We start from the raw sequence: 27451 nt of genomic DNA, 5'->3' as shown, positions 1-27451 counted from the left end.
TTAGGATGAAGTCCCAACTTCCTGACTGGTCCTAGGAAGCCCAGTCTATTCGTCTTCATCTCCTGCACTCCACTTGCTCAATGCTGGGAATCCTGACCTTCTTTGCTCCTCAGGCACATCCCATTCATTGCACTTATATACACTCTGCCCCCAACTCTTTTCCCACATTTTGCCATTGCTACTTCCTTCATGTTTCTCCCCATCCCCTTTGTGGCTATCTCTGTGTCTCTATACTGCCTCGTTGTTGTTATTCTTACTATTTTATTATTTTAATTTTTACTTCAAACCATCTGAAATTATCTAATAAATGTATTTGCCTACCTGTGTCTTCTTAGCGTCCCTTCACTAGAATGTAATCTCCATGAGAACATAGATTTTGTCTTGTTCAGGGTTGTGTCTTCAGAACCTAGAACCATGCCTGGCACGTGGTAGCTACTCAATACTTACTGGATGAAAGAATGAAGTTATAGGCTCATCATAATATTTCCAGCTTTGGAGAGAAAAAAACGGTAGAGTGGGGAGTAAGAAGACAAAGAGAAATTAGAAAGAGGCAGGGGAACACAGTTGTGTTTCTTTCTTTTTTAAAAAAAAAAAATTTATTTATTCATGAGAAACACAGAGAGGAGAGAGAGAGAGGCAGAGACACAGGCAGAGGGAGAAGCAGGCTCCATGCAGGGAGCCCGACGTGGGACTCGATCCCGGGGTCCCAGGATCAAGCCCTGGGCCGAAGGCGGCACTAAACTGTTGAGCCACCTGGGCTGCCCCACAGTCGAGTTTCTTAAGCACCTACAAGGACTAAGTACAGTGCCTCAAATTTAATAAATTCCCCCCCTGAATGGTAGCTGTGTTTGGTGGGACTTTATGCCCACTGATTTACCTGCACAATTGCACTTAATATTTTCATGGATCCTATGAGGTAGACATTAGTGTGGCCATTATATAGAGAAGAAAGCTGAGGCTGAGAGGTGTCAAGTAACATGGGCCAGTTAAACAGCTAAAAAGTGATGGAACTGACCTGAAACCAGAAATCTTTTCCATCCCATCACTTTGTGACTTTGACTGCTGTCTTTGAGGTTCATTGCCGTGACCTTGCATCCTTGTACTTTCTCCTTCAAAAAACTGGCTGAAAGAACCTGCCTCCTACATCTTAGGGATGTGGCCGAAGCAAGAAGATAAAACTCAAAAATTGTTTCAGCATCTTGAAAGAACACCCGTTGATGGCCAAGTGCCTCTTGATTATCTGGAATGCCAGCACAAATTGTGTCCACGTTGACAGAGTGAGATCAGCAACTGAGGTCAGCTTTGCCCACTTCTGCCCAGTCCATCCAACTTAGCCTCTGTCTGCTGGTCTTCAGTAAGACATATACTAGGATTCCAGTTTTCCCCATCAATTATGAAGTCTTACCTCGCAAGAAGAACATAATTTGGTGAGACAGAATGATCACAAACCTATTGACATACTAGCTTTTCTCGTTTGAAGAATCTTTATCAAGAATCAGTTTCCTAAAGAATCGATGCTCTATTTTTTTCCTAGCATGTTGTTAGGAGAGCAAACTGGCACAGCCGCTCAGCAAAACAGTTGGGTGGTTTCTCTAAAAAAAAAAAAACTAAACATATACTTAGCATATGACCCAGCAATTGCATTTATCCCAAAGAAATTAGGATATATGTGCACACAAACCTGTACAGGATTGTTCCTAGCAACTTTAATTGAAATGGCCAATAAACATGGTGCATTCATAGGTGGGATACTACTCAGTGAGTGATACAAAGTAATGAGCTATCGATACACCAACAGCTTGGCCCCAGCTCAAGGGCATTTTGATGAGTCCCAGAAGCCAATCTCAAAAGTTCACACTTATCTAAGTCTTCAAAATGGCAAAATGATAGAAACAGAAAACCGATTAATGGTTGCAGGGTTTATTATGGTGGGAGGAGGAACAGGTAGCCAGAGGGAAATCTCTGTGGTTTTGGAATACTTCTGCCTCTGAACCCCAATGGTGATTTCACAAACCTACACATGAAAGGACATAAAAATATACACACACACTGTACTAGCTATGTACTATATGTACTATAATTGCATAAAATGTAACATGAAGGGAAAGCAGATGATCCCATACAAAGGAATTCTCTGTACTGTCTTTGCAACTTCCTATGAATCTATAATAATTTAAAAACAAATTTTAAGTGCATATTTAAGTCGCTCTGAATAGCTAACATGTCATATATGTATAAGGATTTGTGATATATCTCTTAAAATGTTCTATCTTCGCAAATAACCTGAATGAAGTTTCCCTTAAATCACTGACTTACCATAACTGTTCTCATTTTTCAGAGCTTCTCATGCAAAGTTAGCTTCCATCTGTTAGGCAAGGGTTGTTGGTAGACCCTGGTTCCGGGAGTGCCCAGTACATAGTAGTTGCTCAACAAACGTTGGTTGAGTGGATGCATAAATATAATATAGATAGTAGGAATAGATGTGGAGGACTATTAGAAGGCAAATCAGTAGAGCAACCCACATGGAAAATATGGAAAGAAAATTAATAATTGAAACAACTTACAATTGAGCAAAGGGGCTGCTTCTTACACTTCATGCCATGGTGCTTTGTGCACATAAAGAAAACACTATTCTTCTCTTCCAAATTAAGCCATCTAATAGAAACTATTAAGATGAAACAGTTTTATGGGGCGCCTGGGTGGCACAGTTGGTTAAGCATGTGACTCTTGGTTTCAGCTATTGTGATCTCTGGGTCATGAGATCAAGCCCCACGTCAGGCTCCACATGCAGTGTGAAGTCTGCTTGAGATTCCCTCTCCCTCTCCCTCTGCTTCTCCCCTCCCCACCATGCTCACTCGCTCTCTCTTTTTCTCTAAAATTAATAAATATTTTTTTTAAAAAGATGAACCATGGCTTTAGAGAAGTTCTAGGAAACTCCTTGGAGTTCCAAGTCAATCCAAAGTCACAGTTCTTTCTAGATGGGTAAAGGATAACCAAGCTCTGAAGGTCGTTCCAATCCTGGTTTCAAGCTGGTTCTGGAATGAACCAGAATGTGATAATTGAAAATGGTAAAGATCATATTTATTCTTGGGTGATGGAAAGTCTCTGTTTTTCTTTGTGTTTTTGCTACTCAACCTGAATAAACTTAGCCTCTATGTCTATTTCCTTCTGGGGCTTAGTTTGGGGTGGCAAAGTCAATGCTTACAGGGGCCCAAGCAGGTAATGTAAATGCATGAAGTCAAATAGGAGGTGATGAGGATTATAGTGAACAAAAGAACCTGCCTCACCTAAAGTCATTCAACTCTAAATATTATAAAAAGAAAGAAAACCACACAGCTTGTGCCAGCTCAACAAATTTGCAACCTCTGGGCTCAGCTCAGAAGGGTGGCTCAATCGGTAAACAATCTTGCAGGTGTGCAGTCCCTGAGGTGGAGGCCAGGCTTGTTTGTTTTCTTTTGAATCTGGATGAAGAAGTAGCCATAATGAGGAAGTGCTCACTTTGTTACCATGGACCGCCCAGGGCTCCTCCCACAGACACCCACCTGTTGAATTGTTTACTTTTTAAGAGTTTGGCATGAGATTTCAAGGTATCCCCAATGCCCTGACAGAGGCTATAACCCTAAAAAACAGCAGTTGGGTGGACATATTAGGGACCAAAAGGTTGTTACAAAGCATGGGTGGAGAGCCTGTGCCCTGTCACTCCCAGTTCTCCAACTCTGGGAATTTGTAACATTTTATTGTTCTGGGTAAACTGCTAGGGAAGCAGAAGAAAATTCACATCAACAGAGAAGTTCCCAAAAGCTGGTGCCAGTTGTTCTCTGCTGAACTTCTGTTGAGCACTATAGCTGTAAGTCCCAGCAATCACAAAATCTGTTAGCAATACCTGCAAATTGCCAACCCATGAGTCCATCCCTCCTCATCTTCAAGCAAAATAATTCTAACTCTATTAATGCAGCCTAGAGGTCTGGAAGCTTCCATTGCGTGAAATTCAGAAGCTAATTTGATTCAGGACACAAACCGTTCATTAAAAGAAAATGTAACACTTAACGTCTGTTTACAGCTAAATGTCATTCAAATGGTTGACATCTGGTCTACTATAAAATCCTATGCAATTTGAGTCCTGGTTTATGATTGTGTCTTCCTCTGTCCCCTCCAAATGGAATGTTCCTACAAAAACCTTAGCTTTTAATTTCAGAAAACCAGGGATTATTTAGACTTTATTTTTTTAACTACCAGACAAAAATAGTACCTTCTAGGTACTAATTTGATTTACTTATTCAATGGCATCTATTGAACTGCTACTATTTACTAGCCACTATAATAGATGCCAGAAATAAAGAATGGGTAAAATATGGTACTCACCCTCAGCAAAATTCAACAGATAAAAATTGAGTTGGTGGACATTGGCAATTGTCTATCTAGCATGCCTTCCAAATAGAGCTTAGGCCTTCCAAACAGAGCTCCGGCTGGAGGGTAAATCCATTCCTCTTGTCAGTGATAAGGCAAATGAAAATTCTTGCCTATGAATCATGAGAATAGATATCCCCACGCTCTTCAGAATGAGCTTCTGGAAGCATTTTATTGTCATCCAATGGTGATGTTCTTCGTGGATCGTATGTCTGGCACTTCTGCATCCAGTTCACTACCGGCCCGATGGTGCCACTGACCCATGGGGAGATCCAGAGCTAAGAAAGGAAATGAAGCAAAAGTCAATGGATTAAGACCACAAAATATGTCATATGTCTTGGCTTCCAGTTAATGGGAGTCAATGAATTTCTTTGTCAGTAAGCCAATTTGAGCTGGATTTCCTTGTACTTTACTTGTAAACAAGATTGTTTGATAAGTTTTCTAATTTGTTATAGAGGACGAGAGAAAAAGAAAGAGAATCTTAAGCAGGCTCCATGCTCAGTGTGGAGCCTGATTCATGCTCAAGTTCACAACCCTGAGATCATGATCTGAGCCCAAATCAAGAATCAAACATGTAACCGACTCAGCCATGCAGGCGCCCCAGTTTGATAAGCTTCTACAAACAGCTCATCCCATTAGATGATCCATGGTTTGTACCATTTTTTCTCAATGGTGAGAGTGACACTTCATGGCATATTTAACTGTGCCTCTGCTTCTTAGTTAAGACACTTGGGGTTATTGGACACTTTATCCTTTTTCTTTGCCCTTATATTTGCAGCATCCCTTCCCTTATTTCCTGCTAATTTAACCTAAAGGAGAACATGAGAAATAGAATATAGGCATTGGAAAGTTTCTCAAAATATGCTTGTTTCTGTAGCTATATACTAAGTCATAAACATTTTTCCCAGTGAAAATGTATTTAAAATTAGAGCTCAGTTGCCTTCATCTGGCATGGCTTAAGGATAATTCAACTGAAACAAGGCCCTAAAGAGTGGATGCAGATAGAGTAGACAATCTCTCAAGAGTGGTTCCAGATGGTAACTACACTTACTGTGGGGAGCATTGTGTAATGCATAGAATAGTCAAATCACTCTGTTGTACACCTGAAACTAATATAATCTTGTATGTCAACTATACTTCAATAAAATAAAGAAAAGGAGAACGACTGGTTCCAGCCCCAGGAACCTATGCATCATGGCACTTTGTGCAGCAGGCGGAATAGAAATGTTAAGTGAAACCACTTTTTTCTATCCTCTGTTGAAAAGAGCCACAAGTGAGAAAAGCAGCATATTTGGGGGGCTCAACTGTAGAACAGGGGCCCATCACCTATATGGTTAATTCTAACTCTGTATATCTGCTCATCTTGAATTAGTTGTGGCTTTGGGTTCTTCACCTATCAGTATTTTTATCTCAAATGTAAAGGATACCATTCTGTGCTTAAATTATAATAGATTCAAAACTGGGAGAGACTGGTAACAGGGAGAATATTCCAGAACTGACTTTGAGAAAATTGTGTTTGATTGCTGGCCCATACGGGGATTAACTGGGGATTATAGTCAGATCCCATCCTACCCACCATCTGTAGCCTCGCTTGCCCTTCATTCTGAGCAGCCAAATAAGTTCCTGTACTAAAAAACAGAATAGAACCCCTGGGTGCTCACTGCCACATCCACCATCCGTTTGGAGTAGTGACTGCAGGTGATCATTTATTTAATGACCAAATCCTATCATTTAACATTAGGGAAGAAGAGCAGTATATAAAGGGGAACAACAAAATGTTAAAATTTAAAAAAAAAAAAAGAACCAACCTTTTTATATCAGAAGTGCTTAACTAAAATACATTAAGAATAAAATCTTGTAATGTTTATCATTTTCCTTTGAGAAGAAAATACATCACAGTAATTTCTAATGTATACAAAAATATTAAAATTGTCTCACTGTATAGTCTACATTGCTAAATAAAGCAAATGATGACAATTCTATTTTGAATATTTTTTTCTTTTTCTTTATTCTATTAAATCCAAGAAGAGATCACCATTTTCAAAGTACCATTGCTGGTTCCTCAAGCTCCTGGATGGGGCGCAGGGTCTGCTGAGTATTTTAAAGTGTGTTTTCAGGCAGCTCTGGTGGCTCAGCGGTTTAGCGCCGCTTTCAGCCAGGGCATGATCCTGGAGACTTGGGATCAAGTCCCACATCAGGCTCCTTGCATGGAGCCTGCTTCTCCCTCTGCCTATGTCTCTGCCTCTCTCTCTGTGTCTCTCATGGGTAAATAAATAAAATCTTTTAAAAAAATTAAAAAAATAAAAAAATAAAGTGTGCTTTCGAGGCTCTCCTGGCGCTCACAGATTAAATATACAGAAAAACATTAAACATTTCTCACCATGATAATAACACTTTATATGTCCATGTACCTTTGGGTTCTTTGTAACACTTCTTTACATGCAATTATTATATTTTATTTTTCATTTGTCTGTGAGGAAGATTTCATTATGCCACTACCAACAGATATTAAAAGTGAATATATAAAGAGCATGAAATTCACAATTAGTAAACTAAAAAGGGAAACTTCAACTTGAGGGACACCTTGGTGGCTCAGTCGGTTAAGTGTCTTTCTTTGGCTCAGGTCATGATGCCAGGGTTTTAAGATAGAGCCCCACATCAGGCTCCCTGCTCAGTGGGGAGCTGCTTCTCTCTCTCTCTCTTCCTCCACTACTCCCCCTGTTTATGCTCTCTCTGTCAAATAAATAAATAAATAAATAAATAAATAAATAAATAAATAAATAAAATCTTTAAAAAAAAAAAAAACTTGAACTTGAATTTTCTGACTGCCAATTAGTGCCTTTAAAAATAATGTTCTGGGGCACCTGAGTGGCTCAGTGGTTGAGTGTCTGCCTTTGGCTCAAGGCATGATCCCGGGGTCCTGGGATCAAGTCCCACATCAGGCTCCCCACAGGGAGCCTGCTTCTCCCTCTGCCTATGTCTCTGCCTCTCTCTGTGTCTCTCATGAATAAACAAATAGTTTTTTAAAAATTAAAATAAAAATAATGTTCTCATAAGAACACTAGCCATTTTGAAGACTATCACGGGACAAAATGCCCTCTCCGAGGGATTCTTCCGAGATATATGAGAGTGACACAGACTGCTACTATGCTAGACTATGATGAAACTATTATTTCAATTTTAATATAATCATCACAAATAGTTTAAGGGCAACACCCACATGACTTCTCTGTGCCCCACATTGCTTAGCCTAGTGCTTTAAATGTAATACCATCTCAAATATCCCATGCCTTCTACCTACATAAACAGGACTCAATAGAGGGCACCTGCCAGGGCAACTTCTATCTTCCCCAGAGGCTCTTAAACACATCAGCCAGGTCAGAGGAAAGCATCTTGCTTTGATCACCTCTAACAGGGTCAAAAGAAAGCCCTGGATACCCGCCTTTGGCCAGCCCCTGACATTCAAAGCCTCAGCACCACTGCCTTGAATCCGCCAGGACAAATCTCATTATGTCCCATATACTTGTGCCTGTCAATCATCTTAATAAGGCCCAGACTTTCAGGTCATCTGGAATCTTCCTCACTGTACCCCCCAAGGCTTGGCTTGGCCCCTATCTGACCCCATCTTCCATTCCCCCTCAACTCTCTGAAACCTTCCCACACTGCCCTCTGTGAGGCACAGTTCATCCTTTGTACAATCCCAACATGCACAAGCCTCTCTGAATGGTCCCTCCTTTTTCTCACTAGAACTGTAACTCAGCTCTTCCCTGAGGACACTGTGTCCCCTGCAGCCTCTCGCCAATGGACTTTCCTTCTCTCATACTGTTTACATCACCTGGATGTCTGAAAGGCATCTCAGGCTGGCATACAAAACAACTCCTCTGTAGAACTCCTCTTCTCCAGAGTCCCCTGTTTCACTGATGGCAACTTCACCCTTCCGGTCCTTCGGGTCAAAAACCTTTCAGTCATCCTGATTCCCTTTTCTGTCATACCCTACATTCAATCTATAGGGAAATCCTGTTGGCTGTCCTCTCAAAATATATCCAGAATCCACCATCTTCTTGTCTAGGTTACTATAATAGCATCTTTAAAAGTGTCCCTGCTTCCACCTGAATATATTCCACCTTCCTAGAGTCTCTTCTCAACCCAGCAGCCAGAGCAATCCCCTAGGTCAGATCATGCCACCGCTCTGTAGGAAAGCCACTAAAGATTCCTTGTTTGGACTGTAGTAGTACAAACCAAAGTCCTGACAACAATCCATCAGGCCCTACGGGACAACAATCCATCAGGCCCTGCCCCTTAGCCCATCAGTTTCTCCTCCTCTCCTAGAGCTACTCTGTTCTACACACTTCATGCCGCTGTGTTGCCAGGAGGAGCAAGCAGGCACTGTGTGTCTTGTGCCCTTGAGCTATTTCTTCTGCTTGAAATGCTCTTCCTCCAGATACCTTCCCCCATCCCCACACCAACACCCTTGATCCCCATTCCTTGCTTTATACTTTCTCCTATCTCTCATCCCTTCTAACATCTATAGAATTTTCTTATGGATCATGTTTCTGTCCCTTATCCTCCATGAGAATGTCATGGCAGATGCTGGGATCTTGCTTCTTTTGTTCACTGAGATGTGCCCACTGCCTGCCTAGAGCATAGGACTGATTCCTGGTCATCTCTCACAAACCTGCTCCACCACAGAACCACCACCACCACCCCCATTCTCAATTGATGGCAACTCCATCCTCATGTGGCCCAGGTCAGAAACATTGTCTTGAAACATCCTTGACTGTTTTATCTGTTATACCCACATCCAATCAGTCTCGGAGGACTTTAGACTCCACCTTCAAAATGATTGCTCAAGAGTTTCATGTTGAAAGAAGACCTATCGACCCTTACAAAATGAGCTAATAATATGATCCAGTCCCACTAAAAGACCATGAGCTAATCCCAATATCTAAACTTTTTACATATCCCACACACTTTTACCCTACCAATTACCTGCATGGAGATGGGTAGTCATTCTAAATGTTAATTTTGATTCTACTTCTATCTGGCTTAACTTCTACTTTGTATCCACTTCACTAACTGCCTAAATGTTGGTAATGTGTGCAGGATGTGTTATAAATCTTATAGGTCCAGCTCAGTCCTTCTAGCTCTGACTGTAATGCAGATAGTGATTTCACACACCGCACTCAAAGTCAGAACTCAGATTTCTTAAGAGTCTATTAAAAAGTCAATCCAATTCGACAAACCTTTATTGCATGGCTGTGCTAGGAATTCTACTGGATGTGGAAGAGAACAAAATTCACAACTCTCAAGACACACATTGTCTGATATAGAACAGAGTCATTTAAACCAATAAGGTCAATAGAGTGCGATAAACCGAATACAAGTTTCGATGCAAGGTAAGAGAAATTAACCCCCAGCAAGCCAGAGAAAGACAAGAGCAAGTCAAAGTTCAGAAGGAATACTGGGGAGCGGGAGATGGAAACAACCCAAGCAAGAAAAATTGAACAGAATTTTTTGTTGTTAAGCTCCTGTTCTTTATCATTAGTGATGCTGCTTTTGGCCCTAAGAGGGCAGATTGGGAAGCAGAACTGAATTCATAGACCAGAATATGTGCATTGGGTAAAAAATTGGAATTAAACTGTTTGTAAAGTCCCTTGCAAAACTTCAATATTTGATGACCCAAATGATCAAAAAGGACAGCATTAATCTAGTCAAGTTTTGACTCATAGAATGCTTTTGGCAAGGTTTGCATGAATAATACTATCTCATGGGTCTGATGCCAAATCTGAAATATTAATAGACTGTGTTAAGATTTAAATCGAGTCATAAACATGTCTCCAAGAGAAGATGCATGACAATTAGGAGAAAAAATAATCTGGAGCTGTTTCTTTCCGCGAACCATTAGAACTGCGAACAGCTACAATCTGTCTTTGAAATTTTCCTTGAAAGTAAAATCACGAAATAACAAAGGACAAAACTGCAAAACTGCTTGTACCTATAAGCAGCCTGAGTATAATTTTGTTTTAATTCTGTTTTAAGAAATTTTGACCACTTGTTAGGGAAACATTTTCTTCTGGAATCTGTAAATTAGTCTTGGCATTGCTTTTCCAACAGGCAGGGGTAAACACATTCCCATCTTCATCAGACTAAAAACAGACAACAAATTTCATCTTTCTTTGGAATAGTGTGCTTCTTTTGACATTCTTTCAGTGATTCTTAAAAATAGAACTAGATTTGGGACGCCTGGGTGGCTCAGCAGTTGAGCATGTGCCTTCGACTCAGGGTGTGATCCTGGAGTCACGGAATCAAATCCCACATGGGGCTCCCTGTGAGGAGCCTGCCTCTCACTCTGCCTATGTCTCTTCCTCTCTCTCTGTCTCTCATGAATAAATAAATAAAATCTTTTAAAAAAATTAGAACTGGATTTGAATGCTGACTCCAGCTTGTATAAGGCAGTTTTATCTAGGATCCTTTGTCTTCCCTATGACATTGAAATAGCAAGACCTGCCTTATCTCATAAAGCATTTATGAGGTCCACATCAGATCTGAAAACACAGCAGAGGTATAAAACATCACATACAAATGAAACCTTGTGCGTGAATATTCATAGTAGAGCTATTCATAAAAGCCAAAAAGTGAAAATAACTAATTCAAAGATCCAATGACTGATGAATGGATAAACAAAAATAGCATAGGTATATGATGGAATATTATTTGGTCATATAAAGGAAGGAAATACTGAAGCATGTTACAACATAGATGAATCTTCAAAACATTATACTAAATGATAGAAGTCAAACATAAGGGGCCCCTGGGTGGCTCAGTGGTTGAGCATCTATCTGCCTGTGGCTCGGGTCATGATCCCAGGGTCCTGGAATCAAGTCCCACATCGAGCTCCCAGCAGGGAGCCTGCTTCTCCCTTTGCCTATGTCTCTCTCTCACTCTCTGTGTGTGTGTCTCATGAATAAATAAACAAAATCTTAAAAAAAAAAGAAGTCAGACACAAAAAGCTACATGATATGACTCCACTTAAATGAAATGTCCAGAGTAAGTGTATCCACAAAGAAAGTAGATTAGTGTTTGCAAAGTGGGGGGAGGGGAGGTAGGGATGACTATGGAGTCACTGCTAATGGGGACTGATGAAAATGTTTTGAAATTAAGATCATGGCGATGGCTACATGATTCTATGAATTTACCAGAAACCATTGAATTTGTACACTTTCAAGGGGTCAATTTATGGTACATGAACTATATTTTAATTTTATAAATTATATAATAAAACTACAGTATACAAATATTTCATTATTTAGGAGTCCCTTTATTTCCAAATTAGGGATGCTTCCTATCCTGTAGCTCCTATTTCCCCCTCCCTCAAAATCTCTCTCTAAAGTACCAAAGCTACCCTACTAGGCTTCTGAACAATAACTAGTAAGCAATTGGTAATTTAAAAAAAGCAGCTGGGCAGCCCGGGTGGCTCAGCGGTTTAGTGCCGCTTTCAGCCCAGGGATTGAGTCCCACGTCAGGCTCCCTGCATGGAGCCTGCTTCTCCCTCTGCCTATGTCTGTGCCTCTCTCTTTCTGTGTCTCTCATGAATAAATAAATAAAATCTTTTTTAAAAAAGAAAGGAAGAAGAAAGAAAGAAAGAAAGAAAGAAAGAAAGAAAGAAAGAAAGAAAGAGAAAGAAAGCAAGCAGCTGTGGAGGGGCACCTGGCTGACTCAGAACAGCACACAACTCTGGATCTAGGGTCATGGATTTGAGCCCCATGTTGGGTGTAGAGATTACTAGAAATAAATAAATAAACTTTAAACGTATTTTTAAAATAAATAAATAACTTTAAAAAGCAGGTGTGGGGCAGCTCAGGTGGCTCAGCAGTTTAGCGCGGCCTTCAGCCCAGGGCTTAACCCTGGGGACCCAGGATCGAGTCCCACGTCAGGCTCCCTGCATGGAGCCTGCTTCTCCTTCTGCCCGTGTCTCTGCCTGTCTCTCTCTCTCTGTCTCTCATGAATAAATAAATAAATAAAATCTTTTTAAAAAAAGAATAAAAAGCAGGTGTGGAGAAAGAGTTGGTATTTATAAGCATGATCGCATAACAAGAACTCCTTTTTCCTCGTAAGTTGAACATCATGAAGAAAAGAGTTAGAATCTTCTTTTACTTATACAGTGCCCTCTGGGGATACATGTGTTGTGACATCATTTTTTTACTCCATCACTTAGGGCTTCTTTTGCGCTTATAATTTCATCTGAGTAAAAACGTGTGCATGAGTGCACACATGCACGTTTGTGTGTATGAGGAGAAAATGTAAAGGCACAGCACAATTTGACCAGTTCACCTAATTCTTACCATTTCACACATTTCTGAAGAATGTTTTCTTACTTCCTACAAATTCTGAATAACTGGTTTAAAAAACGGTCAATAGCAAATGAATGATCAAAAATATGACATTAAAACTTTTTCTAAAATCATATAACATCATTACCCCAAATGTGGCATATTTATTTCCTATCCACAAGCTATTTTCAAACAAAAAGAAATGCAATTGTACTTAGTTTGGTCATTTTGTAAGAACGACTAAGGACTATACAACATGAGTTTTCACAAAGAATTAACTTGTAATTGTACTGATTATTATTTTTACCACCCAAAGAAATAGCATGGAGCAATAAACGCAAAGAGACTTTTTAAATTAATTTCTTTAACAGTATAGATATGACACAAAAGTGAACACCTTAAAAAGTAGCAGAGTAATATGCTCCCATCTTCACTGTTGTTACTGTATAAACTTGAAAAGAGGAGGTTGTGGAGGGATATTAATAGCCATTGTCTCTGAGCGGTGGATGGTGCATGGTCTTAGCTTCTTCGTGCTCATCTATATTCGCTTTTCTGCAGTAAAGACATAAAAAAAAAAAGGTGGAGAATCATTATAACAAAAGAGAAGAAGGTATTTATGAGTAGAAACACTGTCATTGTTTTAGCTTTATTTTACCAAAAGATGCCCTCCAAAATAAGGCCAGCTTCTCTATGATTTTAGGAAGATTGATTTAAAACTCCAAATAAAACAAAGGAAATTTGCTCAAGACTGAGCAAGGTACATACAAAGCAAGTCCTTTTAAGGAGGGAAACTTGTTAAGTCATTTATATTGTTTTACTAGATTTTTTCCTTTTTCAGCTTTTTGGTAGTTGCTGGGGTCTCAGCCTAAATTATAGAATGCTTTCAGAGAAATGCCTTTTTTTCTCATTTTAAAAAGATATTTTAAGAATAATTTGAAACTAAAACACAGTATGCAAACAGATGATCCTAAGTTTATTCTTAAGTAGGTAGAGTATTTTTGTTTATGTAATTTTTTGCATCAGTAAAATCTATCTTCATAGAAAGCACAAAAGCAAGGTCCAGTCCATCATGTATATAACTATAGGACTTTCACCTGATTCTTTTTTTTCTTTTTTTTTTTTTTTACTTTCACCTGATTCTTAACATGATCATTAATGCATAAAGAAGTCCATCCAATACACATAGACTTAGAGTTCTGTCTTCCCTGACATCACTCACTCGCCAGAAATTCATCTTTTAAAAATTTGGGACTTATTATGCCTGTATAATAAAGTTCCTATTTATTTGTCATCAGACGAAAAAAAAATTTAAACAACCAAATATTTTTCTCAGATAAATAACAACCAAATAAAACTGATATGGAGAATTTATTCAGAAATTTATCCTATTTACACACTTACACAGGTACATACACTTATATTTATAATTGTGTTAATTGCAGCATTACTGGAAACAACCAATATATTAATCAATTCTCAACTGGTTAAGTTAAATCAAGGTGCAACCAAATGATAGAGTATTGTGCTTTCCTTAAAAAGACACAAGTACATCTCCAAGATATATCATTAAGTGAAAAGTATAAAGTATAACCCAGTAGGTATTATAGGATCCCATCTATGTAAAACACAAAAGGGTATACCTATAGGTGTATCTATGCATAAAAAATATCTGTAAAAATACCTCCTGGGATAGCTCAGCCCTTTTGTTTCATCAGGCCTTCAACTAATTGGATGAGGTCCACTTATATTAGGAAGTGTAATCTTTCTCATCTTCTACTCAGGCTACTGATTTAAATGTTAATCTCAGCCCCAAATACCCTCACAGAAATACCCAGAATGTTTGATTAAATATCTGGACACCTGAGTAAAAGAGATTTTCTCCTGTCTGACTGCCTTCAAATTGGGCCACTGTTTTATTGAAACTCAAACATCGGTTCTTTCTGGGTCCAGACTTCAGATTGGAACTCCATCACCAGCCCTCCTAGGTCTCCAGCTTGCTGACCACAGAGCTTAGGACTTGTCAGCCTCCATAACCACATTAGCCAATTCTTTCGAAAAATCTTTTATTATTTATTTATTATTTACAATAAGTCCTCTTTTGAGAATCTATCTGTATATATATATATAGAGAGAGAGAGAGAGAGAGAGAGAGAGAGAGAGAGAGACATTTTTAAGGAGATACATAGATATATAGACATGTTGGTGCCATTTCTTCAGAGAACTCTAACACATACCAGATTCAAAGAAACATAATCCCAGAGAAACTGAGAACCCCAACTCGTGCAATTTCTCAACTCTTAGAAGTGGCCCCTCCTGATAGAAAAGTATAGCAAGGTTTGGAAAAGGGTTTGGACACATGCTCCTAGCACTTTTACTAGAAATATTACTAAGAAATCTGTTTATATGCTAGCTTCTTTTTTTCTAATTTGTTTCACATATTCTTAAAACAAACCTCAAATTTGTCCTATAAAATAGCAGCTACTGTTTGCTCCCGCTCACCCAGTGTCTATGGGCATAAGCGAATTGTGTATAAAGGATTGCTTATAAATAAACGGATTTGCTAAACCCTGAGAAGACGCTGATTTTCAACACTCATTCTTCCAGGCATTGCATGTAACTGCAACCGCAACAGACAACACATGCATTTTTGCAGGTGAGTTGTAGATCAACAAAGTAGCCAAGCAGCAGTTGGGATAGATATGCCAGGACTGGGAATTGTCTTTGTTCAATCCAATTGCAATCGACAGAGGAAGGTTTTTTTAATAAAATCTCAGAATTTATGGATACTCCTGACATTAGAATTGTGGAACATAAGGATATTTTCAAAAGGAATATATTTTATCACTCACAAGGGAAGCCAAAGACAAATGAAAATATCAAGGAAACATACAATTTTTAAGGGGAGATTAAGAGCTGAACTCAAACTTTCAGAAAAAGGAACAATTGGATGATAAAGTCCAGTGGAAATATATGCAGACAGTAAGAACATATGCAAGTAAATGGGCAGTGGAAATTGTAACATAGCAATGCTTTCCTAAGGCTTAATTTGACACGTCTGTCTCCATGAAGTAATAGTAGGATCCTGTTTCACAAATAAGAACTGTGAGGCTTGGAGGCTCTGGTAATTTCAGAATCCTAGACTCTGAATCAGGGTAACGCACCTCTTTCCACCCATGTCTCCCCACTGTGCTGCTTTTCCTGACAGTTTCATTGTGCTCATTACTTTCCCTGCAGTTCCAAGCCAATACTAATTGTATTCTTCCCAAAGTGCACTGTTACATAACCCATGGGGTAGACTTTTCCTCTCTCTTTGTCCCTTTGTAGTATTCACTGTCTGGAAGACGATTCTTCTGGACCTAGAAGGCCCTGGTGACGGCTCTGGGAAACAAGGGAGTGACTGGGGAGAGAAAAGAGAGCCATACCTCTCCCTCTTACAGATGCTGCTTCATGAACCTTTGTCCAAAGCCACCTTGCTCAGGACTACTTGAAGAGTTAAGTAAATCTCAGAAAGACCAAAGACATGCAGAGCCATTTGGTACAGAGGGCGATTTTTGTTTTAAATATTTGAATCTGAAGGTCTTTAAGTGAGACATACACTCACCACAATCCCCAGCTGTCTTACACTTGGCTGCCTCAGACATTCGAGACACATCTGTGGCCCCTAAAGGCATATGAATTTGTAGTTTCTGAGGCAGTTCTTTCATGCCAAGTCACTGGTGTTTATTCCAAAGCTGCACTGAATAAGGAGTGTAGAGAATGGGTGTGGGATCAAAGATTGCACCCCTGGTCTAGATGCTCAGTTCTCTTAAGCTTCACTGCAGTTAAGATTTCATGTCTCACCTCCTGGGCAGGGGGATGAACCCCATGAGGAAGCATCTCAAAGCTTTCAGAGAGTACCATACCTGGGTCTCCTTGCTTCCACCTACAAGCTTTCACTCTAACACCATCCCCTCTAATATCCTCTCCCTTATCTTTTCCCAGTTCTTTTCACCCCTTCCTAGAGAAATAACCGGGTAAATCATAAACCCAGGCACTGAGTGCCAATGATAACAATCACGATAAGAGGCAACGTGCATGGAATTTATACTATATGCCAGGCACTATGCACTTTAGTATTTTAATATAATGCTCAAGGGAATTACCTTTTTAAAAGATTTTTATCTCATGAGAGACAAAGAGAGGAGAGGCAGAGACATAGGCAAAGGGAGAAGCAGGCTACCCACAGGGAATCTGATGTGGGACTCAATCCCAGGACCCAAGATCATGCCCTGAGCTGAAGACAGACGCTCAACCACTGAGCCACCCAGGCACCCTTGCTCAGTGGAATTATTAACTCTATTTTACATATGAAGAAGGTGAAGCTCCAGGCATAGAACGACATTCTGATTGGCTATGGGATTCCAATCCAGATGGTCAGTCCTGGGCGCTCTTCTGCTTTCTACCCTAGCCATCCAGTGTCTTCTGGCTTTAAAGAGGAAAGAACTGTGTTCCAACTCAGGCTACGAATGTCTGCCCCAATAAGGAGAAGCAACTGGGGGTTGGGGCCGGGCAGAAGGGAGGGAAAGTGGGAGTTTTCTTGGCCCCCACCTACCCCCTCTCTACAGAGAAGCGAAACCAAACATCTACCAACACAAAGATTCATTTAGTTTTGAACATTGGCCTGGGAATATAGAATAAAAATTTATATTCTTCCCATTAATGTAACTTTGACTTTATTTCCCACAAATTAATATCCTCATCTTACTAGGACTAGAATGCATTCTCTCTTTTCTCTAGACAGATCACATCATAGAGCATCCCACACTGAATCAGACAGTAACACAAGGCCCGAATACCCTTTCCAAGAGAGGAGGCAGGGGACAGGAAGGGAGAAGAAGGTAAGAAAGAGTCTCAATGAACCTTTTCATAGTTTAATATATGGTACATTCTCATTGAACGTTGATACCTCTTTAATATTAGGTCTTTAAAACTCTACATAGAAGAAGAAACAAGACACCCAGAAAATGTATCCTATTAGAAGGCTCCAGGGATCCAGGAACACCTACAGATCTCAAACCTGGCTCTTTTCCCTGGATGTCGCAAGAGGCTAGCTTCCTTTATTGAGGCAGGGGCTTTGTGAGCCCCTGAGAGAGGCTGCTAAGTGACCAGAGCCTACTGTGATCTAGGACTCACCCCTGATGGTCAACTACAGAGGTTTATAGAAGTTAAATAAATGACTAAGAAAAATAAATAAGGCATAGATGCGTTCCTACATTTGTGATGTACTCAGAGTAGAAAGCCATTCAGAGCTAATTGCAAAGCAAATTAACAGACGAACCGAATTGCCCAGAAATTGTCATTTGGTTTGGGTAACATAATGCAGTGTATTAAGCACAAACTATCATTGACCCTAGAGGGACTTTTATTTAAGAAGGGGGAGAGATTATGCCTTAGAGCATTCATTTTTTAAGCTCTTTACCATCTGTTTGGGTGAAAGACTATAAAGGCCGGTAATCACCATTATCACCAATTATCTGTCACTAGAAATTTTTTTTCAGTTTATCATTAGCATTGAATTTGAAGCAAGAAGCAGGCTTATTAAATCCTAGAATAGATTTTTATTCTCTTTGGAGACATGTAGTTCACAAAACACTTTTGATATTCTAACTCTAAGTCCTAAAATAATAGGATCTAAGCCTCACCAGTCCTCATAGTCAGAGGTATAGCCTGAGCTGAACTAAGGTGGGTTCCGGCTGGATATTACCAGGTAGACTCTGACAAGGCAGGAGTAACAGGTAAGTATCAGAGGAGACCACCTCTGGCATGGATTTCGAAGGCCCTCTAAGATTCGGTGAGTCTAGGCCCTGAAAGAGGAAGGTAGTGTGTGTTTACTAGACAGTGAATAAAACTCTTATTTCCTTACCCTCTTGCATTAACATAAATGCTTAACACAATGTCAGTCCATAGAGGAAGCTTGATAAACATTAATTGTTGTCAGTAGTTGTAGGAGAATGGCTCTTGGTTTCTTCGCTTGACTTAATCAAATTACATCTAATAATCTAACTCTATTTTAAGAGTTGGGGTATCAGGTAGTCTATCTTTCTCACAAGATTACTATGCAAACTCCTATTCCAGTTGCCTTATATCTAGATTGTTTCATTTCATGGCTTGATTTCCCTCTCAACACACAGTAAAATCAAATTACTCTGCTCCTTGACTCCAGAGTCAAGGATTTACCCAAGAATGAAAAAATATTTTCTGGAAGAAACGTGGCAGTCTCTCTCCACAATGTGTCTTCAGAGGTGATGAACACCCTGAAAAATCTAAATGCTTCAGCCAAATACTGCTTAATGCCCTTGACAACCTGATACCATCTGATATTTCCATCCTCATTACCTGATTGCTCCCTTCATGAACCTTGGGCTACAGTGAATCCAGACCACACAATGATCCCAGAACCTCAGAGTTTAATTAATCATTGAGTTTTGCTTTTAAAAAGCATCCTTGGGATACCAGGGTGGTCAGTTAAGTGTCCGACTCTTGGTTTTGGCTCAGATGGTGATCTCAGGATCACAAGGTAGAGCGCCACTGCTCTCTCTCTTTTATCCAGTCATCTCATCCCTCTGACCCTCCCTGCTAATGCTCTCTCTCTGTAAAATAAATTTAAAAAAAATTTAAAACAAAACACCCTCCCTCAGAGGACAACTCTTCCACAATACTTTTCTAAATTGTCCGAACTGGAACGATTTTCGCCTTTCTATGCTACCTTGTCGTGACCTGCCTGCTTGTCTATTCTCACTGCCTCCTAGTCACTGTATCTCCAGCTGGAGGCTTAACGATCATTAAAACCAGAGTGTGGATCGTGTTTATTATCTGAAGAAACTGTCCTAGTTCAATCTCCTAGTCCTTCTCTGATGGGAGTAAGAGTGGTCAGACTTGAGCTTGTTTCTATGACCAACCTTCTATCTTTGTCCTCATTTAGATAATTCAGTGTATGAGAGGCTATCAAATTGACCTTATCTTGCCCTGATCAGCCATTTTCTGAAACCACCATTCTAAGGCACGCGCTCAGCCAGACCTCCCTAACCTTGATGACCTTGTGGTGTTAGAGCAGTGGTTTCTAACTGGACATGTTTGGCAATGTCTGTTATCACAACCTGATAGGAGAGGGGTGCCACTATTATCTAGTGGGTAGAGCCCAGAGATGCTGGTAAACATCCTACCATGGACAGGACAGCCCCCCTCAACAAAGAATCATTTAACCCAAAATGTGAATGATGTTGAAGCTGAGAAACCCTACTTTAGACTACTGGGCAAATGGCCTTGAACAAATTACTGAATACCTCAATGCTTCAGAATTTTCCTCCATAAACATACAGATATATTTCCTGTATGATTATCACATTACCTAACGCATTTCCTTTGGAACCTTTAGTACTTTGTCATAATTTGTGCAATGGAAAAAAACGTAAATAATTATGCAATTATCTAACTATTCCTTCTTTATTCTATCTATATACCTTGAGGTTGGAAAAATTCTTGACAGTAGTGAATTCCATGTGTATTCATCAAAACTTGGGGGATTCTAAAGGCTTTGATCACATTTTTCTCTTGATTTTTTAATTTTAATTTTTATTTATTTATTTGTTTATTTATTTTTTGCTCTCTTGATTTTTTAAATAAGATTTTTCAATAAAACTTTGTTTTATGGTGGTAAACTAAAATTAACATAAAATTAACCACCTTAACCATTTTTAAGTGTGCACTTTAGTCATATTAAGTACTTCCACATTCTTGTGCAACCATTCTTGCTATCCATCTCCAGAACTCTTTTCATCTTGCAAAATTGAAAAATCTAGATATACTGATTAAACCAAAACTCTTCAATTTCTTCTCCCCCTAAGCGCTGGCAATCAGCATTTTACTTTGTATGTCTATGAATTTAACTACTCTAGGTACTCATATAAGTGGAATCATACAGTATTTGTCTTTTTGTGACTAGCTTATTACACTTAGCATAATATCCTCAAGGTTCATCCATGTTCAGTTCATCCATGCATCAGAATTCCATTTTTTTAAGACTAAATAATGTATTACATTTTATCCAGTCATCTGTCAATAGATACTTGAGTTGCTTCCACCTTTTAGCTACTGTGAATAATGTTGCTGTGAATATGGTGGTACAAACATCTCTTTAAGGCCCTGCTCTCAATTCTTTGGTGCATACACCCAGAAGTGGAATTGCTGAATCATATGGTAATCGAATTTTTAATTTTTTAAGGAACAGCCATATTGTTTTCCTCAAGGCTATCCTATTTTACATTCCTACCAACAGTGCACCAAAGTTCCAGTTTCTCCACATCCTCACTAACCCTTGTTATTTTCTGGTGGTTTTTTTTTTTTTTATAGTAGCCATTCTTGCAGGTATGAGGGAGCATCTCACTGCAACTTTGATCTGTATTTACCACATGATTAGTGATGTTGAGCATCTTTGCATGTGTTTATCAGCCATTTGAATACCTTCTTTAGAGAAATGTCTATTCAAGCTCATTTTTTAATTAGGGTGTTTGGTTTTGTTGTTGAGTTTTAGGTGCTCTTTATATAATATTAATATTAATCCCTTAGGGTGCCTGGCTGGTTCAGTCAGCTGATTCTGCTTTTGGCTCAGGTCATGATCTCAGGGTCCTGGGATTGAGCCCCACATCCGGCTCCCTGCTCAGAGGGGAGTCTGCTCCTCCATCTCTCTCTGCCTCCCGCCCCTCCTTGTGCTCTGTCTCTGTCTCTCTCTCAAATAAATAAAATCTTTAAAAAATATATTAATCCCTCATCAGATATATAATTTGCCAATATTCTCTCCCATTCTGTGCATTACCTTTTGATTCTGTTAATACGGTCTATTGGTGCATATAAGTTTTTATTTTATGAAGTATGATTTGTCAATTTTTTTCTTTTATTGCCTGTGCCTTTGGTGTCACATCTAAAAAATCATTGCCAAATCCAACATGAAGCTTTTGTCTTATGTTTTCTTCTGAGAGTTTTATAACTTATCCATGTCCTCCTCTCGTCTGTTTTCAGTGCTTTATTTTTCCAGATAAAGTCTGCAAACTAAAAATGTCCTGGATAAAATACACACAGACGAATCACTTATCTCCAAAGCCTTGCCTACCCAAATATTCACATACATGTGTTAGGGTGTCACTTGCTGCAAGAAATAGAAAAACAATTTCACAAAAGTATAGGAAAATGTGGGTATATTATATAGGCTACATTAATAGCTAAACAAATAAATCTCAAAATGTGAAGCCATTCAAATGAACAAACAAGTTTATGCTTTGCTTATTCAACATCCAAAACAAATATTTCCAATTGCTGGCAGGCTCTCTTCAAAGTAATGATTTAAAGACCAAAACTTCATCATTGTGCCATCTTTAATAGGCTCCATGGCCATTTGCAATCAGCTGTGAGAGGGGACAGAAAGAAAGGACAAACCACATTTTCTTCTTAACCCCTGTGGTTTATAAGTGACATACATAACTTCTATTTCCAAGCCTTTGGCAATACCTAGTTACTTGGCCCTTCCTAGATGCCGATAGCCAGGAAATGAAATCTCTGATAGCAGAGCTGCTTGCCAGTCACTGCTCTATCCCTGCACTGTCCAATATGGTGGCCACCTGCCACAGGAAGCTCTTGAGCACTTGGAATGTGGCTCATTCAAGTCGAGCTGTGCTCAAGTATAAAGTGCATGACAGATTTTGCTATGACTTAGTACGAAAAGAAGGATGTAAATATCCTATTGATAATTTTTATATTGATTATGTATTGAAATGGCAATACCAGGGATACATTGGGTTAAATAAAATAAAAGATTAAAATCAATTTCATCAATTTCTTTTTATTCTTTTACCATAGTTCCTAGAAAATTTTAAATCACATACATGGTTGACATTCTATTTTTATTGGATAGTGCTGCTATGGAAATTAGCCTCTTCTGTTACACAGATTATCTCATAGCATCAAGATACAGAGTAAATCTGGACTGCCCACAGAACTGGAAGAAGAAATCTAAAGCTCTGTGGAATTAGGATGTGTGCTCCCTTTTTTCCTTTCTACCTCGTTTTCCCTCACTGTAGCCACAAGGTCATTGGCTTCTGTCTGGATACCTTCTGATTTTACTCTTTTTTCTCTCTGCCTCTCTCTGTCTTTGTCTCTCTTTCTCTAGCTGTCTCTTTCATCTCTGCTCCAATCAGCTGCTGTCAGGAGGGTGAGGCCAAATGGCTTGCATCCCATTTGCTAGAAGCAATAGGAACAGGTTCTCAGGAAGGGGGCACAGGTAGGTCAGACAAACAGATTGACTTGTTTGCTCACATCATTTACAATGTGTAAATGCTACATGAGCTTGGCAGCTGTCAACATTCCCCAATTTTTACACTTAATAGACTATATTTGCTTGAAGGCCTTTTGTAAGAATTCCGTGTTGAATAGATGACAAATTTAATCTGAGTATATGCTATTTAACTCATGTCATCAACAACAACAACAAAAAAGTAACTAATCTTTCTTTCTGGGGCTTGTCCCAGTGCCCAGAAAGTCAACCCCTCTGACAAGCCTTGAATTTTCAACAGTGTACCTTGGACTCCAGGTATATTCACATAACATCAGATTCACCTCATAGGATTAAGTTTGTCAAACCATAAGCAGAAATTATCTGAGGGTACACAGTTAATAAATGGAGAATATACCCCTAAATATAATCTCCTAGAGGGCTACAACTTTTAAATTTTAGTGCCATTCTCTGGAGTTTAAGAAATGTCTCCAAGGAGCCCCTGTTAGAATATATATACATACAGATGACCTAGAGAGATTATCATATATTTTTATATTCTTGGGAAGCATCTTATGCCAGATATTGCCCTAACGTTATTATCACTTAGTAATTTATCAGAAATGGATGTTTCAGATTACTGACTTCCACCCTGCAAAACAAAAATAAAAACAAAACAAAACAAAAATGGGTCTGGAGGCAATAAAATACAGGGTAGTAACAATTGTTCACAAGAGATTTGGTTAGCTTCAGAGTGTGTCCAGGAAAGACAAACTTCAGTGGGGCTCCTGTAGAGGAATAAGGGACAGTCAAAGGGCAGGCTAGGATTCTGTACATCTGGGAAGGCAGGGAAAGAGGGAAAGAAGGAGATGTTGCAGAAACAGGAGGCAACTGTGTCACAGACACATATTTGCCTCTATCTTCCTGATGAAACTTGAGCTTAGACAATGATATTCTTCTTGCTAAAGGCTATGGGCTTCAAAGTTAGTAGGACTCTCCAAGTCCCTGGGGTTCTTTTGGATTCACCTCAATAAGCAGATGACCTACCAGCAATGAGCTGATGCTTCCTGGGGCATTTTTAGGATATTGGACAGGGCTGACTGTAAGGTGATTTGTTGAGGATGCATGCTTTGCTTTTCTGCCTCCTACAAAACCAGCTCAGAATCCAATGGGTGCAGAGGTCTGCCAGGAGAGATGACCTCCCCTCCAGTACATTTTGTCCGGCCTACCATTTCCCACTAAAATGGAAGATCTACCTCCAAAGAAGTCTAGCCTTTTCCCGAGGGGCATTCTCTTTCCCTGTTCCTGGGTAGAGATGGGGTGAGCAAGCTTCTGCTAGCTATACTTCTCTCTCGGCTTGGAATCCAGACAAATGCCAGAGGGGCATTTGCCAGGGATGGGGAATGAAGTAATATAATCAGCTTAGGTATCTTCCACAATTCATCAATGACTTTGAGGTCTATGCATAAATCTTTACTGAATCATTGGCTTTGTAATTTCTGTAACAAATAGTACTTCTTGGCTCATGTTCCTTCTAGTACATGTTTTAGAAATTAAACGTGTATCTTGCACATATTCACAACATTTGATTAAAACCAGATTATTGGCATTATGAGGAGAGCGATCACTTTTTAGTGTCTTGTATTTGCTAGGATCCTTAGAGCTAAAAACTGAATGAATGAATAAATGAACAAATGAATTTACCTATCTTCTTGGTGTTGTGTTGTTTATGTTGATTGCGCATCTTTGTTACAGTCATTCTTTCAAGGAAGAATAAAGTCTGTTTTACTTCATTCTGTCTAGTAGAAAGCTGTATCAGGGAACCATTTACTAAAAATTATTTGTTAATAAGCAACCGGGTAAAACCACTTAGAAATTTTAGTTGTAGGTGACAAATAACCATTTCCTCTAAAGCACCAACTCCTTTTGTTCTCCTGCTTTATGAAAATAAGTAAAAGGGAGATCACATAGAGATAATAAGTAGTGTTTGCACATAATTATGCCATGTTAAAAAAAAAGAACCCTTTCTCATAACCTATTCATTTTATTTTTAGAGGAACTTCTGAGAAAGAGCTAGCATTATCAGTTGTCTTATTACTAAAAGAGTAACATGGGTCAGAGAGTTGTAGTGTAGTCAAGGGAGCATATCTCTGATGAAACCAGTGGGGTAGGGCTCACTAATTATGATGCGCTACTTCCTTTAACTGTGAAATCTGAATAGAGAATTCTGCATATTGACTCTCAAGTTACAGACTTCAGATTGCAGCCAAAACCACATTTGTCTGACTCCTACACATCCCTCAGATCTCAGTTCAAATGTCTCTTCCTCAAAAAAGCCCTCCCTTTATTCAACAGGCTGGGTCAGTCTTCTTAGGACATGTCCTCATAGCGTTAGACAGCTTTCCTACGCAGTACTTACCACAGTTGCCTCTCATGAGCTTTGCTTGTGGCACTCTTTGATTATTGTCCTGTCTTCTTGGCTAGAGAGCTTGCTGTTTACCAAGGTATTCCTGGAGCTTAGCACACAGTAAGCACTTAATAAATACCATAGCATTAGTGAATAAAGGAACAAATAAGTGTTGAATTTTCAAAATGGAGTCTTAGGAGGTATTCAAAGAAAAGTCCAAACTCTCTGAAAACAAATTTCTATTTTTACTTTTTCTTTGAATTAATGAAATTCAGCATTTAACCTGTGACTTTATAAAGGAAGCATAAAATTAAGTTTTTGGAAAATAAGCTTGAATTATATTATTGATTTATGGTTGTTAAGAAGTGTTTTAACCATCTTTATTTTTATTTATTTTTTAAAAGAGCTATTTATTTTAGAGAGAAAGAGGGAGCATGAGTGGGGGGAAGGGCAAATATAGATGGAGAGAGAGAATCCTCAAGTGGATTCCTCGCTGAGCGAGGAGCCCAACAGAGGACACAGTCCCAGGACTCTGAGATCATGACCTGAGCCGAATTCAAGAGTCAGCCACTTATTGACTGAGCCACCCAGGTGTCCCTTAAATGTTTTTAAATATTTTAAGTAGTCTTTTTGTGTACCTGTATAATTATAGAAATAATGTTACTTAGATTTAACTGAATTCTACTTCTTTGCTACCTTTATTTAAATTTTAAAAATTCTTTATACTTTCTTTATAAAGGCACAGGTTAGGTGCTGAATTTCATTAATGTCTCCTCCTTAATAGCCTGAGTATCCTATGCTTAAGAAAAAAATATTTCACTCATATTATCTATAGCAATTTATTTTATTAAACTGATACTGAGCAAGGAAGAAAGTGGCTGGGAAATTTCAAGAAATAAAAACTCTGTCCTAGAATATATGGATTAAATTTACTGGAAACTTTATCCTACCTCCTACTTGAAAAAGTTTTATAAGGCCAGTAAGACATCTACAATTAAAAAAGAAAAAAAACAGTTGACCAATGAAAGAAAGAAAGCCTACAGGTTTTTCTTACTCTGCTTGGTCCATAATAAAAACTAAACATAGAAGTGAAGTATAAGTCATTTAGGTGTGGAGAAAAACAGAAGCTAAAAACAAAACGTGTCTTATTAAAACTCAACATTTTAATGTGGAAGATTATGGTTCATTTTCTTTCATCTTAAATGCTGATAAAATATTTATAGAAAAATGATCATTTTCTTAATTTTTTCATATGCATATGTGTGTTGCTAAGATATCCTTAGACAAAAGAATACCTACATGACCAAGTGCAAAAATTAAAATAAAAAGGATTCTTTTTTTTCAAAGGGAAATTCTTGAGACAATTTTCTTAATATAAAGACTCTGGTAATAGGTAAAAAGTGGCTGGGATCTTTAAATAAGAGATTCAGAGCAAGCCCAGCAGATTGTTTGGGGAGAATAAAAAAGGATGGAGACCAGGAATGTAACTAGACTAAGAAATAAGCAAATCTATGGATTTATAGACAGAAGAATTGGCTTCCCTAAATAGGAGTCTCTTCCCTGGTAAGCTGTAATTTCCTACTCGTGTTATTTAGCTTAACAGTAGAATTTTACCTTAATCAAAATTTAAGTAGGCTTACTAAAATTCTTGAGTGCTTTGTTTTGGTGAATTCCACAGTTACTATGATGCTGATTCACAGGAGTATGACATAAATGATACATAATGCTAGAAAATTGAGTTTAAAACACACACTTCTCTTTTATATTCTCATTCCCATAATAGAATAGAAAATCCAGTCTGATGCTGCTGTGTTACTGACACTTCAAATAAGATTTAATTAGTTTCTCTGACAAAGCAGTAAATCTTTAAATTAAAGAGTTCAGGAATGCTTAGCCCCATAAATTCTCTAAGGAAATTTAAATAGGAATAATAAGTTTTAAACACATCTTTCTTGGTGCTTTCCATGAGGCAGCCGATGTTGGTCCTTGACAAATGGTGAGCATAAA

General features: G+C 38.8%; 1 long non-coding RNA gene across 23 annotated transcripts in view; it reads right to left on the bottom strand.

The window, feature by feature from the left end:
- The window catches only part of LOC102156170, a 63821-nt gene that overhangs the window by 18663 nt on the left and 17707 nt on the right, over window positions 1-27451 (bottom strand). For 3 of the 23 annotated variants that reach the window (XR_005378737.1, XR_005378739.1, XR_005378730.1), the window contains exons 2-6: window positions 13135-13289; window positions 4363-4685; window positions 2317-3461; window positions 1016-1400; window positions 322-490 (exon numbers count right to left, since the gene is read on the bottom strand). This is a non-coding gene — a long non-coding RNA (uncharacterized LOC102156170). Of the gene's footprint in view, window positions 1-321; window positions 491-1015; window positions 1401-2316; window positions 3462-4362; window positions 4686-13134; window positions 13290-18418; window positions 18581-21588; window positions 21919-24741; window positions 25437-25456; window positions 25893-27451 lie in introns of those variants that run through there. The other 20 variants (XR_005378717.1, XR_005378720.1, XR_005378722.1 and 17 more) reach the window with 19 other exon arrangements.

The sequence above is a fragment of the Canis lupus genome, chromosome 25 (assembly GCF_011100685.1).
Source record: "Canis lupus familiaris isolate Mischka breed German Shepherd chromosome 25, alternate assembly UU_Cfam_GSD_1.0, whole genome shotgun sequence".
In the NCBI taxonomy this organism is placed as follows: Eukaryota; Metazoa; Chordata; class Mammalia; order Carnivora; family Canidae; genus Canis; species Canis lupus.
Note: the sequence above shows the minus strand (reverse complement) of the source record. Positions and strands in the feature narration are given on the sequence as shown.